The 21,704-nt window shown below is 31.9% G+C and overlaps 1 non-coding gene across 1 annotated transcript; it reads left to right on the forward strand.

The window, feature by feature from the left end:
• Positions 1 to 539: 539 nt before the first annotated feature.
• On the forward strand, positions 540 to 646 carry LOC112101273. Its single transcript, XR_002907400.1, has one exon. It is a non-coding gene; the product is annotated as a small nucleolar RNA R71 (small nucleolar RNA).
• Positions 647 to 21,704: the final 21,058 nt, after the last annotated feature.

Below are 21,704 nucleotides of genomic sequence, written 5' to 3' on the forward strand. Positions count from 1 at the left end.
TGCTTTATTATTCACAATATATTCCTTAAGCAAAGCTTTAAGAGAACTGACTTTATCATTGTTGATGGTTCTTTGTCCTTGATTCTACTGATGAAATCCTGGTGGCTATGCAGATCTGTTCTGTTCATCGAATGCTGCAGTAGGTTGATTCTGGTTGCTCCATGAGAAGTTTGGGTGCTGTTGGATTCTCGGGACAATTATCAAACAAGTGCCCCTTTCCGCAATAAACACAAGAAACCTCAGCAACTTGTTGGACAGTTGCTGGAGCATTGGTTATGGCTTTAACCATGTTTGTTAGTGAAGTTATTAGGGCTGATAATGCTATAAATGCATCCACATTATAGACTCTTGCGGCTCTGCTTATTACAGCTTGTCTAGATGATGGCCATTGATGATTGTTGTTAGGAATTCTTTCCAAAATTTCGTAAGCTTCAATGTAAGATTTAGATAACAAAGCTCTATTTGCTAAAGTATCAACCATTAATCTAATGCTTGGGTTCAATCAATTGTAGAAAGTTTCCATCTATATGCAATAAACAATACCATGATGAGGACATCTTCTGAGTAACTCTTTAAATCTTTCTTATGCATCATACAAGCTTTCATCTTCAAGTTGGTGGAAAGATGTTATTTCATTCCTCAATTTTGCATTCTTGGTTGGTGGAAAGTACTTCATCAAGAATTTATCAGCCAAATCATTCCATGTTGTGATGAAGTCTGGTGGTAAAGAGTTCAATCATGCTCGTGCTCGATCTCTTAATGAATATGGGAAAAGTCTGAGTCTCAATGCATCTTGTGAAGGTCCAGCAATTTTAAAAGCATCACTTACCTCCAAGAATAGTTTGATGTGAAGATGAGGGTCTTTTGAAGGCAACCCATTAAAATGCCCCACTGTCTGCAACATCTGAAACATCATTGGTTTGAGTTCGAAATTAGCAGCTTGCACTTCAGATCTGACAATTCCAGGATGCATAACTTGAGGGGTCAACACGGCGTAGTCTCTAATAGCTCTATCTCTATCGTCTGCCATGTATATAATATTGTTGTTTCCTGGTTGCCCCATATCATTTTGTCCATTCTAATCTTCTCGACCATTAATTGGTTGTATTTCTCCAAAAGGGTTCAAGTTTTTCTCATCTTGTAAGTCATCAATTGCTATAGCAGCTGTTGAATTTTTATGCTCTCTTCTTAATCTCTTTGCAGTAATTTCAATCTCTGGATCAAATTAAAACTCAACAGGTTTGTATTGTGCATGCAACAGTTTCCTGTAAAATAAGCAAATTAAAATAAAATCAACATTTATCACTTCTAAGATTAATTGCACAAATAACAATAAACAATCATTCCCCGACAACGACGCCAAAAACTTGTTGATATGAATTTGATGCTCACTAGTGTCTAGTCCCTCCAGTTCCTCAGTCTCTTCAGCCTGTGTTGCTGCCACTCAACAAGGTACTTAAGGTCTAGCTCCTACTCTAAAATCTGGTAATTGATCGTCTGAGTTGACATTATTGAAGACTCTGTCATCCTTGGGGCTATTAGCACTACAAGAAAAATGTCATTTAGCCACAAAATGTATTGTGGCAAAACACTCAAATTTTGTGGCTTATTATTTTTTGCCACGGAAATATTTTTTGTCCTCATTTCGTCGCTATAGTGAGTATAAATAAATAAATCAGGGTAGCTTTGCTTTTTATCACTCTCGTTACACTATTTAAAAAATATATATCGTGTTATATTTTTTAAACATATAATACTGATTTATAAAAAATATTTACAGTGGAAGATTATTACCTTAGAGTTCTCCTCACGATGAAAAATAAATGACTTAGATCCCCACAATGATTGTGTGGGAGTTTCTGTCTATTTTCAACATTTTTCTTACACCTAGTCTAAAAAAAAAAGGAAAAGCTAAAAATTAAGAAACAACTCATGGAAGAGATAATGTAACAAGATAGTAAATTGAGAGAATTAAAAGCTAGCTAAACATTCAAGGTTTATGTATTGTATCTTTAGCCTTACAATTTATACTTTCTGCATTTGTTGGCCTAATAAATAAATAAAACAATAATAGCATGCTAATGTAAGGACAATGCACATGGTCAACAATTTTTAAACAGATCCATGTATGCTAGTTGTAAAAATCAAATTCAATCTCTTTTGATTCTAATAACTTGCTGGTTTCCAAAAAATAAAATAAAAAACACTTGCTACAGGTTTGTTCCCATCATCAGCACAACATTCTTTTTTATAATTAAAGAAATCATACATACATTCTTTCTAATTCTTTTTTATTAATAAAAGAAATAATACAAACATTCTTTGTAATTAGAAAAACTTACAAAATCAACCATAAAATTTAGAAACAACCACAAATAGAGTTAGGCTTATTATTACATATTGAAGAAAATATAGCTCAAAGATAAAGAGAGAACCACAAAACAAAACATTAAAGTCAAACTTAACACAAATTCACAATTAAAACCTAAAAAGCAGCCTAATATATAAATAACACACCGATATCCATCTTATCAAAATCTCAACTACCATACTTAACACAAGCTATATCTTGTGCAAACTGTACTTATTTTGTTCTCAGCATCTCCAAAAATAGACTTCTCAAATGACATTTCTCAAGAAACAATAAATGATAAATTTATATTAAAATTTATACTTAATATTCTTCTTTGCACCAAATATCACATAAGTACTCCCAAACATCAAGAGAATATTCTTCGGGGGATGTTTACGTCCTTCCTCATCCGATGAACTCATTATATTTTAGTTTTAGCTTGTAACGATGACTATGATAACAATCAGCCATGATATCATTGTCACAAAACACCACATGCTCTTGCTCTAAGTCCAAGTGTCTTCTATTCTGAATTAGTAAAATAAAAAAAAATCTTGTAAATAACAAAAGAAACAAATCACTTAGTTAAAGATGATAAATAAAGAAAAGCTAAATTTACCAAACGTGGTTTAAATAGCTATCATCCTGTCGTCTCAAGGGATATGCTTCCACAACTCAACCTTAAGTGGAGCATGGGTACGAACAATGACACCACACTCACTAGATAGTTTGGATGCAAGTGGCCTTGTGGCTTTCTTATGTTGAGCTGAGATTGTCAAAGCCACTCGACCTGAGACTCGAGCAATGTAATCTAGGCCAACACCTCGTGTAGGACCACCACCCTTTTTCTTAAGTGCATTTGAGTTTACATACGTTTGATGAAAAAAATCAAAATACGAATTACAAACAAAAGATAAAAAATGAATTAATTTGTTACCTGTGCTACTATGACGATCTGAAATGGTACTTGCAGCCGCAGCACCAGCACGACTCTCATATGAAGATGAAGGTAATGATCGAGGTCGTTTGTTTCTCCTTAGAGCCATCTGAAATAGAGATATAATATTATTAGTTATTTATTACTTTATACTTATAATAAAACAATAAGATAATGACTTGTAGAGCATAATATTAGTAAATTAAATATTAAAATTATTACATTTCTTATTCAACATTAGCATCATCTTCTAATTCGAATGAACTCTCAATAATTATCCATATTACTTGTATCATCCTCATTTTTGGAATCACAAATGAAATCATCTACATCATTGGCTCAATTACTTGGCATTTGTAGAACTTCCATATTAACCTTAGTTGGAGCAACATCATTTCTACTAAATAAATTTACATCCAAATCATCTTGTTGGACCTTCAAAACCCCATTTCCAATTGAGTCACTTTGTTGATACTCTTCTTGTTCTTGTGTGTCTTCAACTACTTCATCTTTTTCTTGAATATCCCATACACCTCTATGTTGTACTTTCGCCACTACCTTCCACCCTTTGCCAAGTTTAGGATCATTAATATACATTACTTGTCGTGTTTGAGATGCTAGAACAAAAGGGTCTTTAATATACCATGTTCGAGTCACATTAATAGATGTAAGATGGTAATCTTTCCTTACTCTTTTCCTTTTACATTAAGTATCAAACCATTTACAACTATTTATAAGTTCAATATTTATACTTGTTTTATGTTAAATACTAACACAAACACAGAATTCAATACTTATAAGTTCAAAGGTTATTGATATGTGTATAAATTAAGTATATTATTATATAGATATGTGTACAGACCAAACTTACAATTACTATTCAATTTCTTAAACTAAGTTGTATTAATTAGTCCAACCAATTATTGAAGTAAACAATCGAAGATAATTTCTTATTAGCCTATCACATTATATATCCTATTAGTCTAATGTATTATATAAGTAACACAATTTAAGGTAATCATTTATTAGAAATATATTATGAATATGTTATAAATAACTTATAAAAATTTATTTATCTAAAAATTTAGACAATAAAATTACGAATGTACATTTTGGCTACCGGATTTTGTGGCAAAAGCATTGTACAACAACGAATAAATTTGTTGCCAATATTTTTATTTTTGCGACCAATATTTTGTGGCTATATGCAGCACATATAGCCACGATTTGATTTTATGGCTGATAAAACTCTTTAGAAAAAAAAAGTATTCGTGGCCAAAAACAATATATATATAGCCACAAAGTTATTTCATGGCCTATGACATTTTTCAGTGACAAACGTTTCATGGCAAAAACTATAATCTTTAGTCACAAAATTTCGTGACTAATATTGTGCCTAACTGCAAGGCACGAAATTTCTCAATGCTTTAGAAACAAACTTCATATTCGTGGCTAAAAAATTGTATTTAACCACAAATGATTTGTGGCAAATGGATAACTTTAATATTTATAATTTCACTTACAAACTTTAGCCACGATACAATGTTTTAGTGGCTAAATGTCATTTTAGGCCACAAAATTTGCTTCGTGGCTAAAACAAATCGTGGCAAAAGGACTATTTTCTAGTAGTGTCGGCTTTCTTGATTCGTAGTTCAGGTGGTCTTAACCCATTGCCCATTCCTCCTATGAAATCTTAATGCAGCAATGGCGTCTTTTCTATTCTAACTTTTTGGATTCCTTATAAATCGAGTCACGAAGAGGTGCTCTGAAATCTTGTAAGATCCTAGTAATGATACTACCATAAGGAAGCAACATGTTACTGACCCCAAGAGTACTCAACACATGTCTTATGATCACATACCCAAGGTTAACAAATTGACGATAGAGGATACAATTTAATAACTTAACATCCAAAGGAATAATCTCATCACAATGTCCGTTCCTAGAAGTAACTACATGCTGAAGGATGCTATAAAGTACTCGAACCTGCAAAAGTAATAGTTGAGAACGAGAGGAAAGGCAACAAATATCATTAAAAAGGTCGGTATGTCTACAAATGTTCTAAACTTGTCACAACCCAACCAAGACCTGAAAAGATATTGTCTGCTTTGGGCCTTAACAAAGCCCGCACGGTTTTGTTCTTGGGGCACCCATACACCCCAAAACACATCTTGCCAATTAGGATGTGGATCACCACTTATAAACCCAACATTTTTTCCGTGCTTTGCCAATGTGGGATTCGCCTAGGGTGTTACATACACCCCCTTGGGGACTCAGCGTCCCCGCTGAGGTTTGCCCCATCATCGCTCAAAAGGACACGCTGAGCCATTCTAATACCATAATGTCACGACCTAACCCAGACCTGGCAAGATAGTGTCTGTTTTGGGCCTTAAACGTGGCTTGCCAATTAGGGTGTGGATCACCCTTTATAAACCCAGCATTTCTCATGTGCTTTGCGGATGTGAGATTTGCCTATGGTGTTATAGATCTGCATTAACATAAAGAAAACAATCAAACATAAGTTCTTTCCTAGAAGTATGTATCTTTAAACCCTCATTCTTAGTTCCTAAAATCGAATTTAGATTCCCATATTAAATTGCATCGATACTCCACCCACATTAGTAAGAATTTATTTTTCTAGAGGCAGAGATCTCTATGTTTGAATAAAATACTCTGAAAAGATTAGGATATACATTCTCTATAATGCTCAAAGCATTCTCCTAACCCGCAATTTCTAACAACCACCTAATACTTTTACGACATATAGAAAGTTCATCAAAACTATCCATATCAACATAGTAGGAAGAAATTACCTATCAGGATATAATTCTAGAGTGGAATCATTTGGTTGAGGAAGGGATTGGAAAATAGTTCTATCAAACTCAAGGACTGTTCTAGGACGTACTAGACTTCTTACCATTTGCTTTTTCCTCTTGCCAGCCCTTGAACTTCCATCGTCACCCATGGATGATTTAATGGTGAATTTGTAAAATTGGTGATTTGAGAAGATTTGGACCAATTTAGATGAACAAAATAGGTTTGCGAAAAAATGTATATGTTGATTTGATTCTATAATAAAAGAAAATTAGGTCAATTTTGAAGAGAGATGTTCAGTTGAAACTTAGGGTTTTAATTTGAGAATTTGTAATTTTGAGGGTTAAATGGTGTTTGAATGATGAAAAAATGAAATTAAGGTGATTTGAAATGGTTTAAAAACTTCAATATTGTAAGAAGATCAAAGAAAGTTTTAGAGAGATGTAGAATAGTATAGTTGCTAGAAAGAGAAATAGTTAAAGCCTAAGGAAAAAATGAAGCAGAAAACCTATAAATAGTGACCTATCGCACGAAATCGGTGAACCATTTTATGAAATCGACTAACCGTTAAAAATCAGAGACCTTTTAACACACAATTAGTTCACTGTTTATATGTATCGATTGACCGTTATCGACCAAAAAACTTTCACCTCGAAGACGGTTATCTGTTGAGATAAATCGATTAATTGTTAGCACTTTATCCTTTCTATTTTTAAACTGTAAATTGTCATCATTAATCGGTTAACTGTTTACAAAAAAATTTCATTCCATAAGTTTCTATTTTTAAATGGTTGTCTGTTTATTTACAAACGGCTATCCGTTTATTTTAACGATCACTTGGCACATCTATTTTTATCTTTAGTCAATAATTGTTCAGTTCCGCGATTATTTAATGCACAAGATCTCCCCATTTTTTATGATGACAAGCCTTTCATGTATTTAAAGAATGATTGCACAAATTGTTCTTCCTAAATGTAAGCTCCCCTTGAGTATATTATAAGTTTAAACAATTTTTCAATTAGCTAAATTAACAAATTTAAATACATGTATTCTTCTCCCCCTTCATCATAAAAAAGAAAAACTCAGTGGAAAGGAAAAAGAGTAGCAAACTTGTTACTCATGTTGTCCGAATAGAAATTTCGATTGAATCTCTCCCTAACAACAAGCATCACCTTAAATACAAATTTAGTAATATTATTCTCAAATTATTATAAATCAACATACAAACCAACTCCATACACAAATCCTCACACAATCCATCAACCATAAAAAAATCATGAACCATCATTTCATCAATTACCAAATCAACAACTCATAACATAAAATCATCATATAAAACAAGCATGGAATCAAATCATCATCATATCTCAAAATCATCAAAATCATCACCATAATCACATATCAACCATCAAAAGAATGCTTAAAGTGCATGTTATTCTCCCTCTTTTGCCATCATCAAAATGGTAGATTAATTTGTCTCCCCCTTTGGACAACAAAAATGTTCAAAATGCATATTATCAAAATAGAAGCAACAAGAACTAAATAGAGTTGCTAAGACAGTACCCTTAACAATAATCAAGAAAACAAGTAATAGACTAAGTAAGACATACAAAAGTCATAGAGCATATTATCAACTATCCAAACTCCATAATTACTAATTACGTTTTAGAAATCAAGACAACTGAACTCATCAAAGATCTAATGTGATATTTCAATCTAACTTAAAAAATCCTATATGCTTAAAAATCTTGAAGTATATATATTTCTTCCCCTTTCAATATCATTTAAAGCAAGTAATGCATATTCAACAATACATCAATAAAGTACAAAAAATGAATCCATTCACCAATCATAGATCTCATATCATCAAACTTCATCAAATACAATGTAATCATCAAAGAACATTCTTTATCATCAAAACTTAAGCAAAACATAAGTACATGATGGTAATATATAGATCATCAAAATGAACATAGCTATTAAGATAAGCCATCATTATGAGCTAAAAGAATAATTAATCAAATTCATAAGTACAATAAGTCATTTATACCAATTTATAAATGAATGATGATATAACACAATCAATGGCACAAGAATTCACACACATATAAGTTATGAACAATTAATGTTTAAGTGATGGACAATGATTTAGAAATATCAAATAAGCAAGAAAAACATAAAGATAATGGATTTTAATGAGATAAATGTTTGTGTTTGGCTTCTTGGAGAGAGTGTGATGAACAACTAAGCAAGATGAATAAATGACATGAAACATGATGATAGACAATTAAGAAGATGAAATCAAAGATCATACAATCATCAAAATCAAACAAAGGCATCATGATAAGTTGACATGCTACCATCATATGTATCTATCCATGCATCATGATTACACACAATAATAATTCAATTATGTAAACATACGAGCCCAAAAACTTGTTGTGAAAATTTTAATGTACTCGCAAGCGCACGAATCTAGAGATAGAATAGTGGTAACGAGGTCGATCCCACAGGGATTGTTATAAATTGAAAAGTCTAATTTAAATCTAAAATTAATATTAATTCTAACCTAGTTGAGCAAATTGAGTTTTTAAGAAAATTAAACCAATTAAACTAAAGAAGCAATTAAAATAAAGGAGAATTCAATAAGATAAGAATTACTAAGGTTTCAGAATCCACCACTATTCAACTAGTAATTATCTAATTATTAATTAATCCCCAATTTTAGAGTGACAACTCGAAATCAATCTATGTCATCTCATGAATATAACAATTAAGTCCAAGTAATTAAATATAATGTAGGTTCTTTTTCTGCTTAATAATATGACATCTAAGAATCTCATGTAAACATATTGAATAACAAAGAGTCAAAGTTTCCTAAGCACTCCATGTAAACAATTTAATGAAAGACATAAAATCAAAGATAATCATGTACAAACTTTATAGATCCAAGCATAGAATTAATCGAATATTAATCCTAACAATCAATAATGCATGACAGAATTGATGAAAAGATTTTATTAACATCTAATTAATCATGTGAAATAAAAACCATAATCAACAAAGAACATATATAGGGAATTAATTAAATAAAAAGATAATTATTTTATTGAATAGGGTTTCATCCTTAACCTCAGTATAAGAAAATTAGCTAGACATACTTGAATTGAGAGCAACAAAAGAAATAAAATCAGCCATGGGAAGCCGAAATATTGCTGCTGCGGATTGCTCTCTTCCAAAGCCGAATTCTCCTCCACTGGCGGCTCTCTCTCTTCTCCAAAAGCCACAACTCCCTTTTATAATATTTGAAATGGGCCCCATCTCCTAAATCCTAAAGCCACAAGGCTTGCCCTTTTATTTACTTGGCCACGTAATTGAAAACTATAAAAGCCAAAAGTTATTGATTTCCTTCCTTTATTCTACTTTGACTTTCCATTCAAAGCTTTAATTAAAAGCTTTGTTTAATGTGCTGCCCACTTTAGCTTTAACCTTCTTCTTTGTTTGCACGTGGATGGTGAATGCATTTGTTGAGTTCGGTTTCCTTGGCTTGAATTAACATGCATATAAGCATAATTGCTTCCAAGTTAATTAATCTTTAATGCTCACAAATTGAACTCCTTTGTGCCATTTTTATCCATACTCTCCAATTAATTCCTTATTCAATAAAATAATTCAATTAATTAAAAATAAAAAATAAATATAACTAACAATTATTTAATTAATGGTAAAATATGTATGTATTATATGCTCATCAAATACCCCCAAACTTAGATTTTGCTAGTCCTCGAGCAAAACTAAAACTTAAAACAAAAATAAAAATAACAAAACAAAAAGTAAATCCTAACTAAACTACTTTCGCAGGTAATCGCGATTGCATTTAGCGTATGCAACAAGCCTTTAAACCCCTAGGCGGCCCTAGTGGACGAGTTATAGTCTCGTGAGGGCTTCAGTGATGATACCCACAAACATCATTTAAAAAAAAATTAAAATAAAATAACCAAAAAAAAACTTTAAATAAAACATGAAAAATAGCCTCAAAGATTGCAAAAATTATATAGCTCAAAGAAAATTTCAAATATTAGCAAAGTTCTAACTTTAATTCAATAGTCAATCCCACCTCTCTTTCGATTCTTGTAGTGTGTGTGTGAAATCAATTCAATCAAATCTATTCCCAAAATCCTCAACCTCAACAGCCTTCGCCTCAAACAAAGAACATAGTAGTTCAAACTAATCTTATCATCTTGATCTCCAATTTTTTTCCTCTCACAGGCTTTTATGTGCATTTTCTGTTGATTTTTTTTTCAGCACATGCACTTGATTTGATTTTTTTTCTTTTTCTCTTTTTTTTCTTCTTTTTTTTTTAAACCATAGTCAGGGGCTTTCACTCTACCCCTTAAGGTAGCCTTCTTCTCATGGTAGATTATCCTCTACATACTTGTGGTACATAGGCCCAAATTACTCAAGGATAGCTTCACTCTTAAGGGTTATAGGTAGCTATTTCTGACTTTGGCGCCTGTGTATACTATTTTGTATTGTGGAGATAAGAATCAAGACAAACAGTCATTTACTTCTATCTAAAATTCTCAACTCAGGCTGCGTCAATATCAAATTTCAAGTCAAAATTATGAAAGAACTGATATTAGTGCTCATGGTCTAAAGAATCTCAATCAAGAGGAACTAACACAAGAATCAAGTATAAACTAAGACAATATTCAACCCTTTCTAACAACTATATTCATTGTCAATCAAATTCTTATCATTGGCTTTTCACATAAAAACAAAAAAACAACAATTTTTTTTTTTGAATTTTTAAATTTTTGAATTTTTTTTTTAAACAAACAAAGCACACACTATTCCCACCCCTAAACTTATTCGGAACATTGTCCTCAATGTTTCACAAACAAAAGATATGCATGCAAACAAATGAAAGAAAAAATAATAATAATAATAAAGACATAAATAATAAAAAGAAAGTTGGAGAGAACACACCTGAATGGGCTGAGAAAGCTTAAAAGAAAATACCAAATGAAAAGAAAATCATTTGGTCTATTCAAGCTATTATGCATCCATCATGGTCTATTCAACAAAATCAATATGGCAAGAATTGTTACCTGTTGAGTGTTAGAAAATGCATATTTATAAAGGAGAAAACCGTCATTTTACATTTCAAGTCTTACTAACAACCCTTACTTTTATGTATTTAACCTTCTTATGATTTAATTACATGTGTTTTATTTTAATTAAGTATTTTATGTAATTTAGGGGCATTATAGTCATTTCACAATAAAGGAGAAATTAGACGGCAAAACGGACAGCACTTTTGAACTCAGGACGGTCAAAAACCTTAGGAGGAGCATAAAAGGAAAAATGGCACTATTCACATGTACGGTACTATTCACGTGTACGGTACTGTATACGTTACTGTTCACGACACTGTTCACATAGACGGATGATGACGTGGCATTGACCGATGACGTGGCATTGACTGATGAGGTGTCACGATCCTGTTGGACTAAAATTCTTATGTACTGTTGATGGTGACGTGGCAGCATATCAGTGGACGAAAAATCTCGCGTACGGTGCATGCATCACACATGATTATTTTCAAACAAACCGCGTTACTGTTCATCCGGGTCAAACCGTGTTACTGTTCATCCGCGTGGTCAAACCGTGGACTGTTGACTGATGACGTAGCGCAATCCTGAGCGTCCAAACTGTTTTTAATCCGATGGCCATGATTTGCTCCATGTATCTATAAAAAGGGGGCCTCTCCCGCCTAATTTGATATCTCTGAATCCATTTTTGGACTCTGTTGTCTATAATTCCCTCTCCATCTTGTATTTTCTTCATATTTTAATAAATTCCCATTTTACCCCTAGTTCAATTATGAGTGGCTAATTTTCTTTCAAGCTTGGGTTGAAGGTGAAGTCTCAACATGTGTCATGGGCTTAATTTGGTAAATTTATTTTCTCTTCCCCTCTAGTTTTTGTGGATGTTTTGACTTCTCGTCGACAAATAATACTAATCTTGTCTAGTACCACCTTGGTTTCACCGGCCCTCTAGTACAATGTTATTATTATTTGGCACGATAAGCCCTTAGCACCATATTGATTAGAGCGTGGTTCATGAAGTGTGGATTCCCCCCTCATGATTTAATTGGCATTAATAAGGATTATTTAGCCCATGACGCATGTTGATACGGATCCAGATACCCAAGTACGTCATTTTAATAGAATTCTCTTCAATTTATTCTCGCCATTTTAATTCCAACTTTAGAATTTATTCTCGCCATTTTAATTTAAGTTTTAGCATATTCCAAATCACTTCCACCATAAATCCAACCACTCATTTACAAAATTAATTCTACACATAATTAAAATCCACCTCCTCGTGGGATCGACACTCGTCACCATTGATCTATACTACAATAGATTCGTGCGCTTGCGAGTACATTAAAATTTGCACAACATTACCGAAACAATTAAATCATCTTACCTCATAATTTTCTCTTAGATCATGATCAAGTGATTATTCTCACAAGCTTTCATCAAGGAACTCTCTATCATTTCTTGATTATGGTACCTATAAAAAATATTCAAATTGTTCCCTTTGGTACCCAAATACTTTTTGGTCCTTGAGTGTTAGCAATTGTTTCTTTTGTAACCCAAACACATTTTACTCTATAATATGCATTTCTTTTAACATGGAATCTATAACTTAGGTGACCATTTCCATTGCAATTATGACAAACAATCTTATGATCACTTGTGGAAGTAACTTTAACAAAATAATTATTATAATATTTTTGTTTCAAGGTAGGCTTATACCCAAGTTCTCCTTTATCAAACACACATTTTTGAGTGCCAAGTAATTTTTCTAAATTCTTTTGACCACTTGTGAATTTTAACACAATTTCATTGAGCTCATTACTCTTTTTCTTAAGCACTTGATTTTCTTTCATTAATTCATCAACATGTGATTTTTCATGCTCATATGAAATACTTTGTTTACCTTTAAATGATGCAATTCTAACATGCAACATTTTATTATCTAATTTTAATCCTTTAATCTTTTCATTTAATGAATCATTGCATTTTTGTAAAGTATCCTTTCCATTTGAAGTTTCTAGCAATTTCTTTTTAAGGGATACATTCTTTTTACCTATTCTTATCCAATCATCATGCAATTCTTTAAAAGCATCATATAATTCATTATAAGTATGATCATTAACCTTATTAAGTTCGTCCAATGATTCATCCCCAATTGCCATGAGAGTTAGATTAGACATTTCTTGTTGTTCTTTATCTTCACTTGTTTCCTCTTCACTGTCATCCCATGTGGCTACCATTGCCTTTTTCTTGAGCTTGTTGAGGAAATGACACTCTAATCGTATGTGTTCAAGCTTCTTATACTCACAACATTGGATTGTCTTCATCTTCTCCTTTTGATTCTTGTAGTTTCTGAATTTTCTCCGCTCACTAGTTTTCTTGTTGAATTTTCTGATTCTCCTAGATAGTATAGCCATCTCCTCATCATCCAATTCGTTTTCCTCACCACTCTCATGTTTTGAGACTTTGAGAGCAATGCTTTTCTTTTTTTTCCTCATTGTCTTTTTCTGCTACCAAGTCTTCCTCATAAGAAATAAGAAAATTAATCAAATCATCAATGGGTAAGGTATTTAAATCTTTGGCTTCCTTAATGGCAGTCCTCTTAGGTCTCCGTTCCTTAAGTAGTGACCTAATAATTTTCTTAACTTTTTCGCTATTCGAAAAGATTTTTCCTATGGTTTCTAAAGTGTTCACTATGTCCGTAAATCTAGTATACATAGAATACACACTCTCATTTTGTTCCATTTGGAACAATTCATATTTTCGAGTGTATGTACTAATTTTAGACTCTTTCATTTGATTTGTGCCTTCATAAACAACTTCAAGTTTGTTCCAAATTTCATGAGCACTTCCATAACTAGACACTCTTATAAACACTTTCTTGTCAAGTGCACAAAACAAGACATTCATAGCTTTGGAATTTAAAAAAACTTTTCTTTTTTCAAATTCATTCCATTCCTGTGAAGGTTTTGAAATATCTTCCCCTACTTCATTTTTAGTCATACGTATGAATGGACTATCACTTACAACCTCCCAAATTTCATAATCTAATACTTGCAAGTAAATTCTCATTCTAATTTTCCAATACGGGTAGTTGTTTCCATCAAAATATGGTAGTCTGATGGTGGACTGTCATTCCCTAAATGTGTAATCATTTTGAGTTGCCATTGATCTTTAACTCTAAACAGTTAAGTCTAAACAAGAGCACCTTACTCTTTATATCAAATGAAATACTAGCTATGCAACCCAAGAGGGGGGCGAATTGGGTTTCTAAAAGTTATGTAATGCTTGAACAAAACTTAATATAAATCTTAAACAAATTCAAAACAATAATAAATAAACCAATCAAAATGTAAAGAGATAAGGGAAGAGAGATTCAAATACAAAGATTTTTACATGTTTCGGCCAACCTCACCTACGTCCACGCGGCCAACCTCACCGGGCTTGAGGATTCCACTATCTAAGCCTCCAAGGATTCAAGAACTTTTAGAATTGATTTCATAGGTGTCAATCAACCTTTACAACAAGAGATTATCCCAAATCTCTTAACCCAAGTATTTCCTACACTCACACTTTCTCAAATACAAGATTTTTCTCATACACAATTTATGTGTGTACAAATATATGCCCAAGGTGTGATTAAAAGAATGAATAAACAAATTAGAGCTCAAGAAATATTGTATTCTTAATAATATGCTCTTTGGTATTTGTTGGATTCACTTTGATTTGGATCTAATGCATCTTTATTATAGTTGGAGTTAAAAACTAACCGTTATTAACTTTCTGCACAAAGTCGGATCACCATTAATTTTTATCAGATCACCATTTCGACTTGACCAAGTGACTGTTGTGCCAAAATTTAAATTTATCGGATCGCTGTTAGTTTCCAGAGACTAAACTCCAATTTGTTCGATGTCAGTTAGCTGTTTTCTCCTAAACAGTTAGCCATTTGCTACAGTGAAACTATTTTTTAAAATTATAGTTTTATCCTAAAACTTTTTGTAATTATACTATAGCCCAAACATTATGAAACTTTTCAAGTAAGTCAATTTCCAGAATTTCAGGCAATACGATTTCAAAGTTTTCAAAACTTTTTCAATTAGACCATGAACTTAAAAAACAAACAATTTCATAAAATTATTTTTCCTTTAAGTATGAAATCTTTATATTATCAAAATAATGATTCATTTAAAAGGTATGAAAAATAATTCGAGCTTATAAAAGCTTCGGAAATTATCATTCGTATACCTTAAATATGCGCTTTTATAAAAAATACTACAACACTTTAAGGGTGTATCAATCGTCCACCTTAAATTGACAAAAGTTATTTGCCGACCACTAAACCGTTAGCTGCCATTTGAAAGTTAACGGAACTATAGTAAATTGATGATTTTACCCTTGAAAATAATCACTTGTATACCCTTCAAATCTCTTATTATCACTTATATACCCTTAAATTATCATTTATATCATATGAAAAATATCATTTTACCCCTCTAACGTCATCATATTTAAACGACAACTAACGGTTTGGTGGGCGGCAAATATATTTTGTCAACTTAGGGTGGACAACTGATATACCCTGAAAGTGTTGTAATAAATTCGATAGCAGAGTAAACTAAGGGTATACGATTGATAATTTTCCTAAAAGCTTAATCATTCTTAATCTTGTTTGTTATCATCAAAATCATTACTATGAATACATATATGTTAACACAAGAAATGTCTTAAAGGCCATTTTTAATGCATGATTCATCAATACATGTATAAGCATACAAATTTCAAAATCAATCAAAATCAATTAAAATCAATCAACAAAAACAACCATACAAACACAATAAATATCCTCAATATCATATTAGACACGTTAATGTGCAAATTTCATCATCTAGGTTCATGTCAAATTTTGATAAATTGATCCTTACTAAGGGTTTTGTAATGATATCTTCAAGTTGTTTTTCAGTTGAAACAAATTTCTAACAATATATCCCCTTTTTTAACATGACCTCTCAAGAAATAATGTCTAATCTCTATATGTTTGGCCCTAAAATGTTGAATGAGATTATTTGATGGATTTATAGCATTGGTAGTGTCATACATGATAAGCGTATGATCAAGTTTAATCATGTAGTCTCTAAGTGTTTGTTTCATCCATGTGGCTTAAAACTACCGGCAACAATATATTCAGCCTTGATAGCTTAAATAGCAACTGAATTTTATTTCTTACTAAACCAAGAGACAAGTAAGTGACCTAGAAAGTGACAAATTTGACTAGTACTCTTCATATTAACTTTGTATCTAGCAAAGTCAACATCCGTATAATGTGTTGAATCTATATGAGTCCTTTTAGAATACCAAAGACCTAGATCAATTGTCTAACTCAAATAACGAAAAATTCTTTTAACAGCAAGCAAATGAGATTTCTTGGGACATGATTGAAATCTTGCATATAAACATACATTAAACATGACATCGAGCCTACTAGTAGTCAACTAAAGTAAAGATCCAATCAACTTGTTTTTTTTATCTTTTTTATCCTTTTCAAGCTTGATTATTAAGCTCATTGGAGTGCTTTTAGACTTTACATTTTCAAATCCAAATCTTTTGAGTAAATCTCTCAAATATTTGGCTTGATTGATGAGGATTCCTTCTTCGTTTTGTTTTATTTGTAGTCAAAGGAAATACTTCAATTCTCCCATCATGCTTATCTCAAATTCTTTGCTCATACAAGATGAAAATTCCATACACAGAGACTTATTAGTAGAACTAAAGATAATATCATCAACAAAATTTTCAACATGAGTGTATCTTAATTTTTATGTTTAATAAACAGTGTAGTATCTGTTTTTTCCATTGAAAAACTATGCTCCGAAAGAAATTTACAAAGCCTTTCATACCATGCTCTAGGGGCTTGCTTTAAACCATGTAAAGATTTAGACAACTTATAAACACGATTTGAATATTTTTCATTTTTGAAATCAAGGAGTTGTTTTGCATAAATTTCTTCGATAATGTAACCATTTAAGAAAGTACTTTTAACACCCATTTTATATAAAACAAAATCTTTATGACATGCAAATGCCAAGAGCATCATAACGGATTCTAATTTGGCTACAGGAGCGAATGTTTCATTAAAATCAATTTCTTCTTCCTGGTTGTATCCTTGAGCCACTAGTCTATCTTTAGACCTTACCACACGAGATTCATCCATTTTGTTCCTAATACCCATTTGATGCCTATTACAAATTGATGTTTTGGATTAGGAACCAATTTCCACACATTATTTTTCTTAATTTGATTTAGCTTTTCCAGCATGGCCATAATCCAAGATTTATTATTCTCCACATTGAAAATTGATTTTGGTCTAATTTGAGATATAAATGCAGTATGTTCATAAGTATTTCTAAGTGATGACCTAGTAGTTACATGTCATGAAAGATCGCCTAAGATTAAGTCTTTAGGATGAGAATAAACACCACTCCTTGGGGAGTGTTTGAGAATTACCTTTAGTCTTATCTTGCTTAGCTTGTTATTCTTGTTGATTCTTGTTGCTCCTCTTGATTTTCTCCTTGTGAATTATCTTGTTTATCTTTTGAAGAATTATCTTTTCATAATTCTTCATTTGCATCATCATCAACAATGACTTTCTCTATATAGGAAGAGTTAGATTCATCAAATATAACATGCATAGACTTTTCTACAACCAAGGTTCTTTTATTATAAACTCTATAAGCTTTGCTTGTATTTAGGTACCCAAAAAAGATACCAACATCAGATTTTGAATCAAATTACTGAGATTGTCTTTTGTATTTAATATAAAACATTTGCATCGAAAACTTTGAAATAGTCAATATTGAGTTTTTTTTTATCTTTTCAAATCTCATAGGGAGTTTTATGGAGAGATAAGGTCTAATCAACACATGATTTAAAACATAACAAGCAGTGTTGATGGCTTTGGCCCAAAAATATTTTAGTAAAACATTTTTATTTAACATAGTCATATCTATTTCTTGAATAGACCTATCTTTCTCTCAACTTCTCCATTTTGCCATGGAGTCCTTGGTGATGAAAATTGATGTTCAATACCAAAGTTATTGCAAAAATTTTCAAATTCACAAATTTCAAATTCTCCACCATGATCATTTCTAATGCAAAAAATACCATTTTTCATTTCAAGCCTTTTTACAGAAAATTTTAAAAGCAACAAAGGCATCATTCTTATTAGTTAAGAACAATTCCCAAGTGTATCTAGAAAAGTGTTTTGAATTAGAGACGTGATTTTTGTTTTTGAAAGAAGTTTTGATTTGCCTTTCAAATTAATAAGCTTCACACACCCTATCAACATGATTGAAAAGTATTATTATTCCCAAGTATAAGATTGTCTAATTATAATATAACCTAATGAGTCTAGGGTCCAACCACAGGGAATTTAAAAAAACTAGTAAATTATTAGATAAAAATTAATTGCAAAAAAAGAAATTAATGGGAACCAATCAAAAAATTGCTAAGGTTACGGGATCCACTCTCGAGTTTCAAATTATGGTTATGAAACTCTCCAATATTTATATTTTGTATTTCTTCCACCAAACAATTATTATACCATTAATGTGGATAAATATGAGATCAAGTACCAAATATGTCACAATTATATTAGTGTGTTGATATTAGATCAAAATACCATATAAATCTAAGAAGTTCTAGATTTATAAATGAACATGATACAAAAGAAACCGGTAAAGAAGAAAAATATGAACTAATAAATTAAATTTTAAAACTCACTTGAGAAAGTAATTAATTCAATAATTTAAACCCTTCATCTTCACCTTTTACCTTAACTTAGAAATTGACCACTCATATTAAAAAAAAACCCTCATTTTATTTCATAGACTTCTAAAATGTTCTACAAGAGAATGAACTACATAAAAGAAGAAACTTTTTTAAGTCTCAGTCTCAGCTTCCTCTCTTCTCTCCACCCCTTTCCTTCCGTCTCTATATTCTTACCTTTTCTAGCAACTGATCATGCCATCTTCTTTTATATTTTTTTAACAATATATATACATAGAAATGCATGATAGTCAAGTGGCAAAGTGGCCACCTGACGGGAAACCGACGACGTTTCCTTCTGGTATCAGAGCCAAGGGGGAGGATAGTGTAATACAGTTTAGAGTTTTGTGATTAAAGACTTGTGTTTTATTTAAATATTGTTTGTATGATGAATTTTTACTAGTAGTAAGTCCCGTCATAGGATAAAAATTTCCGCATAGGGCTATAAAACCATATCTGTAGCCATTCAACCAAGACCTTAGATAGACCATAAGTTCTTTCTTCATGGATCCTCTGCTCTGTAGAGCATCGTCCTTTTCTAGCTCTTCTTCCGGGAAGACTAACGATTCAAAGCATGTTGTGAGTTCAGAAGAATTCATTATTGAGAACTTTGATAAAGCAATTGATTGTTGGGAACTTCCAAAGATTTCCAAAGAAAAGATTTACAAAACAAAAAAGCTTGATTTTTTAAAAAATGATTATGTAATAAAGACTGAAGAACGTGACATAACTCTTTCTGAGCCATTTGAAACAATTCATTTGTTTTCAGAAAAGTCTTTAAAGAAATTAAAAGAAAAGAATTTCAATTATGTTCATATAGGACTAATTCAGGTTGGTATAAAACCCCTAACCAAAGAAGGCTTGGATACTTCTATTCTCGTTGTCCTTAGAGATGGTCGATTCATCTCTTTTGATGATTCTTTACTAAGTAGTATTGAATCGAGTTTCTGTAAAGGTCCAATTTCTTTTGATTGTTATCCAAACATAACAATTTCTCTTAAAGACAAAAATATTTTGAAAAGCATGATTTTACAAATCAAAACCCATAATTATAACTCAACCAGATTTTCTGATAAAGAGTCGTGTTCAAGCATCCCTTCATTAGAAAGGAAATTTACAAAAATCCCTTCTGTCATAAATCTCCCTTATCAGCCTATAAAGAGTCAACCGAGGTTTTCCACCTCAGATATTCCAAGTTCATCTATTCAATCTATTGACTATAATACAAATGTCCCTCATCCAATTTATATTAGTAGTCAATGAGAACAAAGACAGGAAGAGAAGGAACCTTCTCCTCCAGCTTCCCCTACTTTTTCTGCTGTCACAGAAAATGTGATAAATGTTATTGAAAAGAATTTTGAGCTTGACAAAAATCTTCTCCATGATGATTTTTATTCTAAAAGAAATAAAGAAAAAAGACTTTGGTTTTTTAAGAATTTTTTAAACCAAAGAAAAGAAATCCAACAAATCTATTATGAATTTGTAAACCTACATCAAGTTCATATATATTTTTTTGATTTGTTCGAGATATATTCTTCTGAGAACAACATATCATATCCTTTTAAAGAGTCAAACCCTATTACTATTAGAAAGAAAATTCCTGAGTGGAAACGTTCTGATAGCGATAGAACCATAGAAACTGAGCATCCACCTCTACGGAGTTTAACCGTCGATCACGGTGAACCTCCTGTCCAAATTAGGGCCTCACCTTATAAAATCCCTAAACCAAATGATACCGATGCTAATTTAAGTAGTATTATCCAACAGAATAATTTCTGTAATACTAACTTAAATACAATAGGAAAACAGTTGACTAGGATAGAAAACCAATTCCACAAGTCAACCATTGCTATTTCTTCTGTTTCTCCTGTTCCATCAAAATCGGATTCTGACAAAAAGCTTAAAGAGCCTATTTTCAAACCTTTTCAGGTTTCGAAAACTAGTCAAAAGCTTGTTCAGGAGTCAAAATCAGATTTTGCTAAAGCCATTAGAGAACAACTAGATAGGATAGAAGCTGCTTCTTCCTCATCTAGCAAAATTGAAATATCCCCTGATACTCCTCAATCTAGTAAGATTGGAGTATTAGAACAAGACCAAATGTCTACAACCTTTTCTGATCTAGAAGCCTTTAAAGAAGAACCTACCCCGAAAGCCAACAAAATCCATTAGGAACTTGCCCTTCCCACTGTCAAGTCTCCACCTAATTTGACCATAGACAACAGGCCTAGTGCATTAAATCAGTCTCGATATAATGCATCCTCTGTCTAGGAGTGGAATATAGATGGAATGTCCGAGTATAACATCCTAGGATTGTTGCAACAAATGACTGTTGTGCAAATTTTAATGTACTCGCAAGTGCACGAATCTGTTGTAGTATAGACTAATGGTGACGAGTGTCGATCCCACGAGGAGGTGGATTTTAATTATATATAGAATTAATTTTGTAAATGGGTAGTTGGATTTATGGTAGAAATGATTTGGAATATGCTAATAATTAAATTAAAATGGCGAGAATAAATTCTAAAATTGGAATTGCAATTGAGAGAATAAATTGAAGAGAAAATCTATTAAATTGACGTACTTGGGTATCTGGATCCGTATCAACATGCATCATGGGCTAAATAATCTGTATTAATGCCAATTAAATCATGAGGGGGGAATCCACACC

The sequence above is a fragment of the Citrus clementina genome, unplaced genomic scaffold, assembly GCF_000493195.1.
Source record: "Citrus clementina cultivar Clemenules unplaced genomic scaffold, Citrus_clementina_v1.0 scaffold_2, whole genome shotgun sequence".
In the NCBI taxonomy this organism is placed as follows: Eukaryota; Viridiplantae; Streptophyta; class Magnoliopsida; order Sapindales; family Rutaceae; genus Citrus; species Citrus x clementina.